Source organism: Taudactylus pleione, unplaced genomic scaffold, assembly GCF_031769625.1.
Source record: "Taudactylus pleione unplaced genomic scaffold, aTauple2 ptg000005l, whole genome shotgun sequence".
Taxonomy (NCBI): domain Eukaryota; kingdom Metazoa; phylum Chordata; class Amphibia; order Anura; family Myobatrachidae; genus Taudactylus; species Taudactylus pleione.
In genome coordinates, this window is record NW_028284408.1 from 14,734,727 (window position 1) to 14,748,855 (window position 14,129).

Below are 14,129 nucleotides of genomic sequence, written 5' to 3' on the forward strand. Positions count from 1 at the left end.
GATCCAAACAACAAATTCTGGGATCTACAAGTTGAGTACTACAAATCTATACAAACCCTTATGTAAAATGTTACAACCCACAGACAGGGCCAGCTACCATTAGGCTAACCTAGGCAGTTGTTTAAGACGCTCCTTTAACGCTAAATGATAATGTCACGAATACAGGTATATTTAATGTGTCCCAGTGAATCACAGCACAAAGCGTTGTCAGCTGAGATGTAGAGAATGTAAAGCAGATGCCTGCTGCTGCCCATCTCAGTATTACACTGGGGGTGTGGCACTTGGCTATGATGCCACAGCCAATCACCACACTCGCAGTCTTTAGAGTTGTGAACTCCCCCCTCCTCCCCCACCTGCCAAGAACCAGCAGGGGTGGACAAAAATACATGAAGGCGCGGCACCTTTACCCAACTCTACACACAGCTATGGTTCTATTTAGAGAGGATGGAAAAGTGTAATACTCCTTGTGTGAGAATACAAATTAACACAAAATCACTAATATAGTGTCAATAATCTACAGACCAGTGCAATATCAAGATTCCACAGGTTAAAGTACAGTACACATCTATTCGATCACACCCTTGATCGATTAAACGTTCTCGATCAGCTGAGTGCAGTGTCCCCAGTGTGACCCCATGTCAACTGCCTGCAGCTCCGTACACACTGTGCCAGACATAGCTCAGTGTGTACGGGCTTCTACGGGGTCAGGCCAACCAAAATTAAACAGCCCATAAGGTGCAGCTTCCCGATCCTGAACGTTGAGCATTCTAAGCCATTTAGTGCTAACGCTCCTGCAACGGTACTGCATACACACCTATACAATCGTCGTCCTGATCATCCCATATCAGGTGATTGGGCCAATGATTGTATAGATGTGTTCCCAGCTTTACACATTCAAATTAGGGGTGTGCACCGGCCACTTTTCGTGTTTTGTGTTTTGGATCTGGATCTTTCTTCGTGTTTTGGATCTGGATTAGTTTTGCCAAAACCACCCTTCCGTGTTTTGGGTTCTGGGTTTTGTGTTTTGGATCTGTATTTTTTTGAAAAAAAGCATAAAAACAGCTAAAATCACAGAATTTGTAGGTTTTTCTGCCCCTATGCTATTAATAACCTCAATAACCTTATTCCAGTCTATTCTGAACACCTCACAATAGTGATTTTATGTCCAAAAGGTTGCATCGAGGTAGCTGGATGACTATGCTAAGCGACACGAGTGGGCGGCACAAACACGTGACCCATCTAGGCGTGATACTGCAGTGGCAGACAGGATGGCAGTTTGAAAAACTAGGCCCCAAACTGTACATAATGCAAAGAAAAAAGAGGTGCAAGATGGAATTGTCCTTGGGCCCTCCCACCCACCCTTATGTTGTATAAACAGGACATGCACACTTTAACAAACCAATAATTTCAGCGCCAGGGTCTGCCACACAACTGTGGCTGAAATGATTGGTTCGTTTGGGCCCCCACAAAACAAGCTGGCAATTAATCTGTCCCTGCACAAACTGGCTCTACGGAGGCAAGATGTCATCCTCATCCTCCTCATCCACCGCTTCCTCACCCTCTTCAGTGTTATGTACATCCTCATCCTCACAGAGTATTAACTCGTCCCCACTGGAATCCACCACCACAGGTCCCTCTGTACGTTCTGGAGGCTGGTCTCCCTGGAAGAGCTGATAATTCATTTTGATGAACATCATCTTCTCCACATTCTGTGGAAGCAACCTCCTACGCCTTTCGCTGACAAAGTTCCCGGCTGCACTAAACACTCTTTCGGAGTACACACTGGAGGGGGGCAACTCAGGTAAAATAGAGCCAGTTTGTACAGGGGCCTCCAAATTGCCTCTTTTTCCTGCCAGTACAGGTACGGACTGTCTGACATGCCTACTTGGATGCTGTCACCGATGTAATGCTCCACCATTCTGTCAATGGTGACAGTATCATATGCAGTGACAGTAGACATGTCAGAAATTGTTGCCAGGTCCTTCAGTCCGGACCAGATGTCCAAACTTGGTCCTGCCTGCCCTGCATCACCGCCAGCGGGTTGCTTAGGATACCTAAGTTTTTTCCTGGCAGCCCCAGTCGCGGGAGAAAATGAAGAAGGAGCTGTTGACGTGTCACGTTCCGCTTCAGCTGACAGTGTGTTCACCAGCAGGTCTTTGCACCTCTGCAGGCTTGTGTCGGCCGGAAAGAGAGACACCACATAGGCTTTAAACCTAGGATCGAGCACGGTGGCCAAAATGTAGTGGTCTGATTTCAACAGATTGACCACCCTGGAATCCTGGCAAAGCGAATGAAGGGCTTCATCCACAAGTCCCACATGCCGAGCGGAATCGCTCCATCTTAGCTCCTCCTTCACTTTCTCCAGCTGCTTCTGCAAAAGCCTGATGAGGGGAATGACCTGACTCAAGCTGGCAGTGTCTGAACTGACTTCACGTGTAGCAAGTTCGAAGGGCTGGAGAACCTTGCACAACACGGAAATCATTCTCCACTGCGCTTGAGTCAGGTGCATACCCCCTCCTTTGCCTATGTCATAGGTGGATGTATAGGCTTGTATGGCCTTTTGCTGCTCCTCCATCCTCTGAAGCATATAGAGGGTTGAGTTCCACCACGTCACAACCTCTTGCTTCAGGTGATGGCAGGGCAGGTTCAAGAGTGTTTGCTGGCACTCCAGTCTTCGGCACGCAGTCGCTGAATGGCGAAAGTGGCCTGAAAATTTTCGGGCCACCCAAAGCGTCTCCTGCACGCCCCTGTCGCTTTTCAGAAAATTCTGCACCACCAAGTTTATTGTGTGAGCAAAACATGGGAAGTGCTGGAATTTGCCCAGATGTAATGCCCGCACAATATTGGTGGCGTTGTCAGATATCACAAATCCCCAGGAGAGTCTAAGTGGGGTAAGCCACTGGGCTATGATTTCCCTCAGTTTCTCTAAGAGGTTGTCGGCGGTGTGCCTCTTACTGAAACCGGTGATACACAGCGTAGCCTGCCTTGGAACGAGCTGGCGTTTCTGAGATGCTGCTACTGGTGACGCTGCTGCTGTTGCTGCGTAAGGTGATACATCTACCCAGTGGGCTGTCACAGTCATATAGTCCTTAGTCTGCCCTGTTCCACTTGTCCACATGTCCGTGGTTTAGTGGACATTGGGTACAACGGCATTTTTCAGGACACTGAGGACACTTTTTCTGACGTTTCTGTACAGTCTCGGTATCGCCTGCCTAGTGAAGTGGAATCTAGACGGGATTTGGAACCGGGGACACACTACCTCCATCAATTGTCTAAATCCCACTGCACTAATGGCGGATACCGGATGCACTTCTAACACCAACATAGCAGTCAAGGCCTCAGTTATACGTTTTGCTTCAGGATGACTGCTGTCGTACTTCATCCTCCTCGCTAAGGACTGTTGGAGGGTCAATTGTTTAGTAAAAGTAGTGGTGTTCCTACTTCCTCTCTGGGATGATGAACGACTCCCAGCAGCAGCAACAGCAGCAGCAGGAGGCGTAGCAATGCAGGATCCTCCGGAGGAATCCCGGATAGGAGAGTCAGTCATGCCAGGGACATGGCCTGCAGGACTACTTCCGATCCTGACTAAAGAAGAAATTGACGAGGAGGGAGTTGACGGTGTGGTTTGCAGGCGCTTGGATACAACAGGACAACGGGATTTAGGTGTCCCTGGACTGCTTACGGTCTTAGCCAAAGTTTCTGAACTTGACCGTAACTTATTATGAACACGCTGCAGGTGCCGTATAAGGGAGGATGTTCCTAGGTGGTTAACGTCCCTACCCCTACTTATTCCACCTTTACATATGGTATATATGGCAAGACAGTTGTTGTCCGGATTTGGATAGAAATATTGCCAGACCAAAGAGGTGGAATGTTTGGTCTTCTGCCCAGGCATGACCGTGATGGGCTTTTTCATCCCACGGACAACAACTGTCTCCCCCGGAGCCTGATTTAAACAAACCACATCACCATCAGAATCCTCCTCGCCAACTTCCTCCTCAGCGCCAGCTACACCAGTATCCTCATCCTGTTGTACTTCAACAGTGACATCTTCAATTTGCATATCAGCAAGTGGACTGTGGGTGCTCCTTTCAGCACTTGCAGGGGGTGTGCAAATGGTGGAAAGAGCCACCTCTTCCCGTCCAGTGCTGGGAAGGTCAGGCATCGCAACCACCACCACACTTGGACTCTCCTTGGGGATTTGTGATATCTTCTTAGAAAGCACAGTTCTTCGCTGTGCTTTTGCCAGTTTAACTCTTTGATTTTTTTAGTGGGAGGAGGGCTTCCATCGTCATGTGAAGCTGAACCACTAGTCATGAACATACTAGGGATCGACCTTAGCCGTTCCTTGCCACTCCGTGTCGTAAATGGCATATTGGCAAGTTTACGTTTCTCTTCAGATGATTTAAATGTTTTTGTCAAGGTCATTTTCCTGAACTTTGTCATTTGGGATTGTATGTGCCCTCTACTATGACATTGGGCATCGGCCTTGGCAGACGACGTTGATGGCATGTTATCGTCTATGTCATGACTAGTGGCAGCAGCTTCAGCACTAGGAGGAAGTGGTTCTTGATCTTTCTCTATTTTATTTTTATCGGAGAAAGTTTGGTCCTCCATTTATGTTATATCGATTTGATATATACGTGCGGCTAAACACAGAAAATATATATTTTTTTTTGTTTGGACTGGAGTGTACTCTGGGGGTTACAGCACCCTTTAACAGTCAAGCCAGCCGGCCCTTTACTTATGACACAGGCGCACGCTTGGCACTACTTTGTTGATGCATGTGCGGCTACTGCGCACACAATTCACAAACACAGAAAAAATATTTTGTTATTTGGTTTGGAGTGTACTTTGGGGGTTACAGCACCCTTTAATGGTCAAGCCAGCCGGCCCTTTACTTATGACACAGGCGCACGCTTGGCACTACTTTGTTGATGCATGTGCGGCTACTGCGCACACAATTCACAAACACAGAAAAAATATTTTGTTATTTGGTTTGGAGTGTACTTTGGGGGTTACAGCACCCTTTAATGGTCAAGCCAGCCGGCCCTTTACTTATGACACAGGCGCACGCTTGGCACTACTTTGTTGATGCACGTGCGGCTACTGCGCACACAATTCACAAACACAGAAAAAATATTATTTTTTTAGCACTTGGGGGAAGCACCCCTGATGGACAGAGCACCCCCTGGACAACACTACAGCACCCCTTTAGGACTGGGACACTGCACAGGACTTTGGAGTGGACACAGCCCCTATGGAGAACTGACTGCACAACACAGTCCAGCCAGCCCCTATGGACTTTGAAGTAGTGGACACAGCCCCTATTAACAACAGCAGCACAGCACAACACAGCCAGCCCCTATGGACTTTGAAGTAGTGGACACAGCCCCTATGGACAACAGCAGCACAGCGCAGCACAACACTACTCTGCACTACACTACACTACACAGCCCAGCCAGCCCTAACTCCCACCCTCCCTCTTCACTGTCCACAGCCGAGTGAGAAAATGGCGCTGACGCGGGTACCTTATATAGGATCCAAAACCTGCGAGACCCGGAAGGCGGGATGATGACGTTTTGCCTCGATTTCAGATCCGAGTCAGGCGGGAAAAGTCGAGCCTGACTCGGATCTGCCTCGGATCGGGGGGGGCTCGGGGGGTTCGGATTTCAGAAATCCGAACCCGCTCACCCCTAATTCAAATACATCCTAAAGTTATAACACAGCAATATGATACACACAATAACAAATTATAAGCACTGAATAATACTGAGCAAACAAAATAACCTTGCAGCCTGGTGAAGAATAAATCTAAAACATTTTGCCCAACTGTGCAGGGTGCTACATACTGGCAATGTATGTTACATGTTACAGTAAAGTATTACATTTACCTACAGCACAGGTTCTCAAACTCGGTCCTCAGAACCCCAAACAGTGCATGTTTTCCAAGTCTCTTCGTAGAACCACAACTGAAATTATTAGCTCCACCTGTGGATCTTTTAGAGTAATGAATACACCTGTGCATCTGCTGGGTGACCTGGAAAACATGTACTGTTTGGGGTCTTGAGGAAAGAGTTTGAGAACCACTGACCTACAGTATATGAATCATGTTTATGTATATAGGTCAAATGAAGTAAGAATACTGAAATTTCCATACACGCAGTGCATTGTTGATAATATACTTGATTGTCCGTACTTACTGAACCTGTACATTGTTACAGTCATCACATAAATGGTCACCTTATGACTAAGGTTGCCAGATCATCCCTGTATTGCTCACAGTGTCTAACATTGACTATATCTGCCCTTTGCCTATTTTCAGCTCCTTACCTGTAATGCCAGAAATATTACAGACAAGTCAGGGACAGACGCTCACTCTCAAAGACAAGTCAATTAGCCACTGTATGTATGTTGCATCTGATAATAAAAGCCCATAGCACCTCCCCAATTATATGAAGCACATCATACATACTAATAAAGCTAAGTGTTTAAATCTCCTGCAAAATCATGAGAGGGGCTTTCCACTGCAAGCTAAAAATGCAACAGGGAACCGGAGCGGAATACACACAGTGTCCAGAGGAGGGGAAAATGTGTTAGGGTATGGCTAAATAACAGAGCTTGTTCACAAGTCAATGGCCCCTTTAAAATATATACTCCTTAATTGCTTTATCATTTCAACAGGTTTCATAACAAAAATAATTGATAAAATGGACATGTTCCTATGTGGTACTACAGATGTTTATCAAAATTTATTGAGTAATTTGTCAGCTACACATAAATATATAATACAATTGTGTGCAAAAGCTTATCTTGTTTCCAAACAACTTCTTAAAGCCATAAGTTATACTTATCATTTATGAAATATTACATTTTGCGCAGCTCTTCTGAAATGTGGCAAGAAAAATCATCAGTTTTTGCTAACCCTTACAGACAGCGATTGCTTTCACCGATCCTGATGGAAAATAGTCCTGGATCCATTTTAAATAAAATTAATTTTAAAGTAAAAAAAAGTGTTCACATTACACAAAATATCTAAAGGTTATTTCATTTTACTTCAAATAAATGTTCAGTTACATAAAAAATAAATAAATAACATTTTTACTATGTATAAAGAGATAGACACTGTATACGCAGTAGAGCTACAGAAACATTGCTCTACAATATTAGTTCTATTCCTAAAAAGGCTGCATAGCATGCTGCCAAATCGTTATTACATTTTATGGTGTTCTCCTAAAACATGACATGCAGTTGATCTAAATGTCATGGAAACTTCCTCTCCAAAGTCATGTCTTCATAAAACTTTCCAGTCATAGGAGACAAGTTGAAGTGAAAAGGACAATCAGTAAGTGACACCACAACAATAATATATCATCTGTGTGTCACTCTCTGGAACTCCTCATCCTTCTTTGATCTGTTATTGAACACAGAGCTAACCAGATACAGGAAACAACTGTACAAAGAAACAAATATTCTCCCGAAATTCGAGTGCCTCTGCTGTACTATGCAGGTAACTGCTAAAATACAAAATTGTCATGGAGCCTTATATGCACCATTATGCTTATACTCGCCTCATCCCCATCCAGCCTTGTTACTGTCCCATGGCACAGGTCTTTCTGCTTTATCAAATGGAATACTATGGCAATGTAACCACCTTGGGAGTACCCTGATAAATGTACAATGGCATCTTGGTTTATAGCACTTCTCACCACAGATAGCTACCAGCTGGCACCATTGTATGTGTTATTTTAAATATATTAGGTTGTATCAATTTATGTGTTTGTTCTCTTCATTATTAATTCATGAAGTTCAAAACTGCATAAGGTGCAAACACTCTTGTCTGATGACACATTAATATGTTTGACTAGAAGCGTGATTTTCATCTCTAGCTGCAATTCCAGGAGAAAAGAAAAATGTGCACACATAAAAAAAAAGTATCACATGTTGTAATAATTGGCATCTCATGATTAATTTAAGACACAAATCAAAGTACACTGGTCAGGATTTTAGGAGATAAACAGAACAGTTGTAATAATAAAGGAGAGGGTGGTCCTAAAGTCCTCAAGGGATAGTACAGTAGGTAGCAGCTCTAGCTTTCCACTGTGCTGAGCCCATTTACATGGATACACATACCTGCAAAACAAGACAGTGATCTGGGGGCCGTTGTATGGATTGGGGAGGGGCCACTCTAAGTAGGTAGATATATTTTTTTTTAAGATTGGCAACTTAACCTGAGTTGACATGATCCTTCTATACCAATGCTAAAAGTTTGGGATGTGTCAGGTGTATAGTTGGGCTAATACACCAACAGTAAAAAAAAAAAACCTTTAAATCAGTGTAAAGCTGCATACACACACAACGATTTTTTGAACGATTATCGTTAAACGATATAGTTTGAAAAAAATCGTTCACTTTCTGAGTCAAATGATGAACGATTATCGTTCATGCGCGTTCACGTTTGTAGTTTGTAGTTCAGTCAGACTTGTCAACTCAACGATTTTCAGTAATGGACTATGCAAAAATCGTTTGTAGTTCTAAAAAATCGTTCATTACATTTAAATGAACATAGTAAATGAACAACTTTAGTAAACGATTTTAGTAAATTTTTTCAAGGGAGAAAATCGTTTACTAAAATCGTTCATTAACTAAATCGTTGTGTGTGTATGCAGCTTTAGCCATAAAATGATTGATATCAAGTACCTCAAATACATCCATAAAAGCTCTTAGGGCCATATTCAATTTGGAGTGAAAAATCCGTTCCCGGAGTTTTCGCCGTCATCGGAGGCTTTGCCATCGAAAGCTTATTGCGCGCGTCCCGCGTATCTCTGTATTCAACTCCAAATTGGCGAAGACGGAACCTGGCGAAAAAAAATCGTCGAAAAGTCTTGTCGTGTTTGGGGAAATCAACCTGACACTCCCTAAAGATTCTCTGACATGGGGGTTCACTATGGGTACCCTCGAATAGCCCTGCAAAAGGTATCTGGGGTCTTCGATTGGTCTCAATTGGAGCTATTTAGCATCTTTGGGAGAGTGGTGAAGGATAGCATTTAGCAACTTTTTTTGGCCAATATATGTAGTCCCATCAAATTTGGTGTACATGAAAATGGGTGCAAGCATATGTAAAAATCACTAAAGTGAAGCATTAAAAAGCGCCAAAAACGCACCTTCAGCAAGCAGCTGCAAACAAAAAAAACCTCCCCCATACTTGCAGACCCCCCCAAAGGCTATTTCGCTAGTTTTTTAAGTTGTACCCTCCACTTTGAAAAAGTGGGTGAAAAATTTCAAAGTGCTTTTTTGGGGTGTCCTTTGTGTTTTTTTTAGCGTTTTTTGACGCAGTTAGCGTCAAGGGGGGTGTACAAAGGGTGCAGTGGCTTCCGTACGTCTGCACCCTAAAACCCCAAATCGGCACTTGTTTCAGCCGGGTATTCATAGGTGAAACTTTATCGTCTATTACATTGCATTTTCGCACCAGTGAAAGACGCTAAAATTGAATATGGGGATAAGTGAAATCAGCGAAAATTACGTCATCGGCGAAAAAGTTTCGCCGAAAACGGCTTTTCGCTCCAAATTGAATAAAGCCCTTAGTATAGAAACAATCTCTTTATTTAGCAAAAAAAAAAAGTGTGTGCTATTCTAAAAATTTCCCAAAAGAACAAGTATATTGAGAGCAATATAATCAAGTAAATCGGATGGATTACGTTATACAGTGCTGTGAGACTAATCATGGGATACCCTCAAATTTGCTATAAAAAGATGCCAGGTTGGTCCAAAATATACTGATAAATCCAAAAATGATCACACTATTTTTAAACCATTATTACATAATGGGGCAAATTTGATTAGCTGTGGCTGCAATTCAGAGGTTTAATGTCCAAAGCTATTTCTACATGCGGTAAGGATGTTGCTAACGAGAGTTAACTCATAGCACATGGGTTAAATGCCCCAGGGAATTACCCCACGCGGTAAGCCCCATAGGGTGCATGCACTTAACACAAATCCATGTTAAGTGCATCCTCGGGGCTTACCATGTGGGGTAGCAGGGTGTAACTGAATAGCTCTAGGTAGAGCTGCAGAAACATGTTAAGTCCCATGGTTAATTGAATCTGTTCCAATGTGTAATATTATAGTAACCTATATTATTATTTATTAACAATTTCCTACATATACAAAAAGTGAAACTCACAAAACAGTACATTTCTCAAATGCAAAATTTAATCAAAAGCAGACTTATGGTTAACAATCTCTGGGGAACAGATATATGTAGAATTCTAACTAGTAATTTAAGTATCGCTAATTAATTTCTTACATATCTTGGGGATGAAATTCCAAAAGGAGTCCCAAAAATCTATAAAGTTTAATTATTTTGGATGGGGGGGCAGCTGAACTCACCAAATGAAAGAGGTTTTTATTTTTTACTTTTATCTGAGAGAAATACATTCTTGACAGTGGAACCAACTAAGGTGTTTTCTTGGCCCCTTATTTGCAAAAAAAACCCAACAATTAAAAATATTTAATTTTTACTGTAAATGATATCCACCAAATGTAGATACACTGCTCAAAAAAATAAAGGGAAGACTAAAATAACACATCCTAGATCTGAATGAATAAAATATTCTTATTAAATACTTTGGCCCTCATTCAGAGCCGTACGCTCTGAGCAGAGCGCACGCTCTGAATGAAGGCCGCCCTCCATAAAAATGGAGCGTCCTCCTGGACGCTCTGATAGCTGTGGGTCACCACCCACAGCCTATACGAGCGTGCATTTAGATGGCCGCGATGGTCGTGACCATCGCGACCATCGAAACTGCGAGCCGGAGCCTGCGGTTGAGGTTTTCAACCGCAAGCTCCGGAGTGATTTTGGCTCTATCAGAGCCAAAATCACTCCCACTGACATCACTAGTGATGTCAGTGGGCCGGCTTCTGACGGGAGGCGTTCCCGTGGGAACGCCCCCGTCAGGGAGGCACGCCCCCGGCACGCCCACCAAAGGGGGCGTGCTGTCAATCAACATCGACAGCACGCCCCCTTTGATCAGACACAACGAGCGAAGGACTTTCCTTCGCTCGTCGCGTCTGGCGCATGCGCACGACGGAGCTCCCTCCGTCGTGCGCATGCTCAGTGCAGAACATCGACCCACTTGCGAGCGGACAGCCGCTCGCGAGTGGGTCTGAATCAGGGCCTTTGTTCTTTACATAGTTGAATGTGCTGACACCAAAATCACACAAAAATTATGATTGGTCTGGTTTTGGAGCCACACTCAAAATGAAAGTGGAAAAACACACTACAGGCTGCTCCAACTTTGATGTAATGTCCTTAAAACAAGTCAAACTGAGGCTCAGTGGTGTGTGTGGCCACCACGTGCCTGTATTACCTCCCTACAACGCCTGGGCATGCTCCTGATGAGTTGGCGGATCGACTCCTGAGGGATCTCCTCCCAGACCTGGACTAAAGCATCTGCCAACTCCTGGACAGTCTGTGGTGCAACGTGGCGTTGGTGGATGGAGCGAGACATGACGTCCCAGATGTGCTCAATTAGATTCAGGTCTGGGAAACGGGCGGGCGAGTCCATAGCATCAATGCCTTCGTTTTGCAGGAACTGCTCACACACTCGAGCCACATGAGGTCTAGCATTGTCTTGCATTAGGAGGAACCCAGGGCCAACCGCACCAGCATATGGGCTCACAAGGGGTCTGAGGATCTCATCTCAGTACCTAATGGCAGTCAGGCTACCTCTAGCGAGCACATGGAGGGCTGTGCGGCCCCCCAAAGAAATGCCACCCAACACCATTACTGACCCACTGCCAAACCGGTCATGCTGGTGGATGTTGCAGGCAGCAGAACTTTCTCCTTGACGTCTCCAGACTCTGTCACGTCTGTCACATGTGCTCAGTGCTCCTGCTTTCATCTGTGAAGAGCACAGGGCGCCAGTGGCGAATTTGCCAATCTTGGTGATCTCTGGCAAATGCCAAATGTCCTGCACGGTGTTGGGCTGTAAGCACAACCCCCACCTGTGGACGTCGGGCCCTCATACCACCCTCATGGAGTCTGTTTCTGACTGTTTGAGCAGACACATGCACATTTGTGGCCTGCTGGAGGTCATTTTGCAGGGCTCTGGCAGTGCTCCTCCTGTTCCTCCTTGCACAAAGGCGGAGGTAGCGGTCCTTCTGCTGGGTTGTTGCCCTCCTACGGCCTCCTCCATGTCTCCTGATGTACTGGCCTGTCTCTTGGTAGCGCCTCCATGCTCTGGACAATACGCTGACAGACACAGCAAACCTTCTTGCCACAGCTCCCATTGATGTGCCATCCTGGATGAGTTGCACTACCTAAGCCACTTGTGTGGGTTGTAGACTCCGTCTCATGCTACCACTAGAGTGAAAGCACCGTCAGCATTCAAAAGTCAGCCAAAAAGCATAGGAACTGAGAAGTGGTCTGTGGTCACCACCTGCAGAACCACTCCTTTATTGGGGGGTGTCTTGCTAATTGCCTATAATTTCCACCTGTTGTCTATTCCATTTGCACAACAGCATGTGAAATTGATTGTCAATCAATGTTGTTTCCTAAGTGGACAGTTTGATTTCACAGAAGTGTGAATGACTTGGAGTTACATTGTGTTGTTTTAGTGTTCCCTGTATGTTTTTGAGCAGTGTAGTTAATTTGAAAACTACTATAAAATCTTCAAATGTGGTTCACAGCAAGCATCCAAAATACAGCATTAACAGCAGGCAGAAAATTGCATAATCCAAATTGAAATGAACAGGATATAACTGTTAGACTCTAAAAACTATTAGAAATAATACAATAGGATTGGAGAGAAGTGACATATTTGGTGTCATGTCAATTAAGAAGACCATTTTCTTTGCTAGGAATTTACATGTCCATTAACAACAAACATTAAATGAAAAGGTTTTATTTCTCACCACTATCAAATAATGTCATATTTATCTGTATATATAATTCACATAAATAAATGAAGTTTTAGCTTTCTTCTTTTCAATACTGACTTCTTGAGTAAATCCTTTTTTATTCAAAAGTGGATTTATTGTACTGCAAAATATAAATCCAAGCTTATCTTATTTTTTCTCAATAATACATTGGAGTTTCAGAGCAGATTGCATTTATCAGTGTAAAAGTACAGCACATCTAAATATATTTTAAGCCATTTTGTTTTTGTTACGGTGTCTTTAACCCACATGCTGTTGCAAATAACTCCTCCCACCAATAATCTTTCTTCTAGCTGTATAAGCAATAAACCTAATAGATTTAGGGAGCTATGTATGAATCGGTTTATTAAAATTATGCAGAAACTGCAGTTCTACATAATTTTATGTATTTTACCTATGTACTAATGGCACAATGCAGGATATTTCACAGAAATCTCCGGCAAAGTGCTAAAGCACCTTAGATTGCAGTCCCCATTATCATTAATTGGGACTACGATCTGACCCCTATGTACCGAACGCCAAAAGCGTAGTTTTTCAGAGTTTGGCCTCGGTAGTTTACACCATCTTGTGTCAGAATAAACTTAAGGGTTTTCTGATTGCCCAAAATCCTCACCCCCAGTGCCAGAATCAGATTTTAGCAATGAAGTATGCTGTAAACCTGGAATTTTGTTTATCTGTCTGCCCACTGCTGAGCCACGTCATTATACAGTTTAATTGCAGCCATACCCCGGAGTATGCTGGCTCTATATACTGTTATTTTTTTTTCTTACCTTCATGAAAAATCTTTACAAAAAAAAGAGTACTTAATAACCATCACATTCTATTCCAACAAGTACTGTGGAACTTCCAATAACAAATGAGTAACATACACCATTGAAATGTTACTCATGTATTTTTCAACATGAAGAAAAAATATTCTCTATATGGTAATGTACTGTTGGCATTATGTGGATTTGTATAATAGAACTGTAATGCATTCATATTCTTTTTGATCTTTTTGGAACTTTTCTTAAATATCAAACATTTTCTTTATATTCTATTATGCTTTCCTCATAACAGCTTCTTGAAAATAAGAAGTGTGTATGCCCACAATAGTTTATACAATCTTGATACATTTTTTATGCACTCGCATTTGAGGGATAAAATGACATTCATTCCCAACAAAGCACCTTTTTTCTTTCATTCCTCCT

At 43.4% G+C, this 14,129-nt stretch overlaps 1 protein-coding gene across 8 annotated transcripts in view; it reads right to left on the bottom strand.

Moving 5' to 3' along the window:
* The window catches only part of ENOX1 (ecto-NOX disulfide-thiol exchanger 1), a 540,470-nt gene that overhangs the window by 222,014 nt on the left and 304,327 nt on the right, over positions 1 to 14,129 (bottom strand). The window contains exon 5 of one of the 8 annotated variants that reach the window (XM_088442359.1): positions 8,701 to 8,858. The exons of the other annotated variants lie outside the window; for them this stretch is intronic. The gene's annotated coding sequence lies outside the window, so the exon portion shown is untranslated. The remainder of the gene's footprint in view (positions 1 to 8,700; positions 8,859 to 14,129) is intronic. 8 annotated transcript variants of the gene reach the window in all.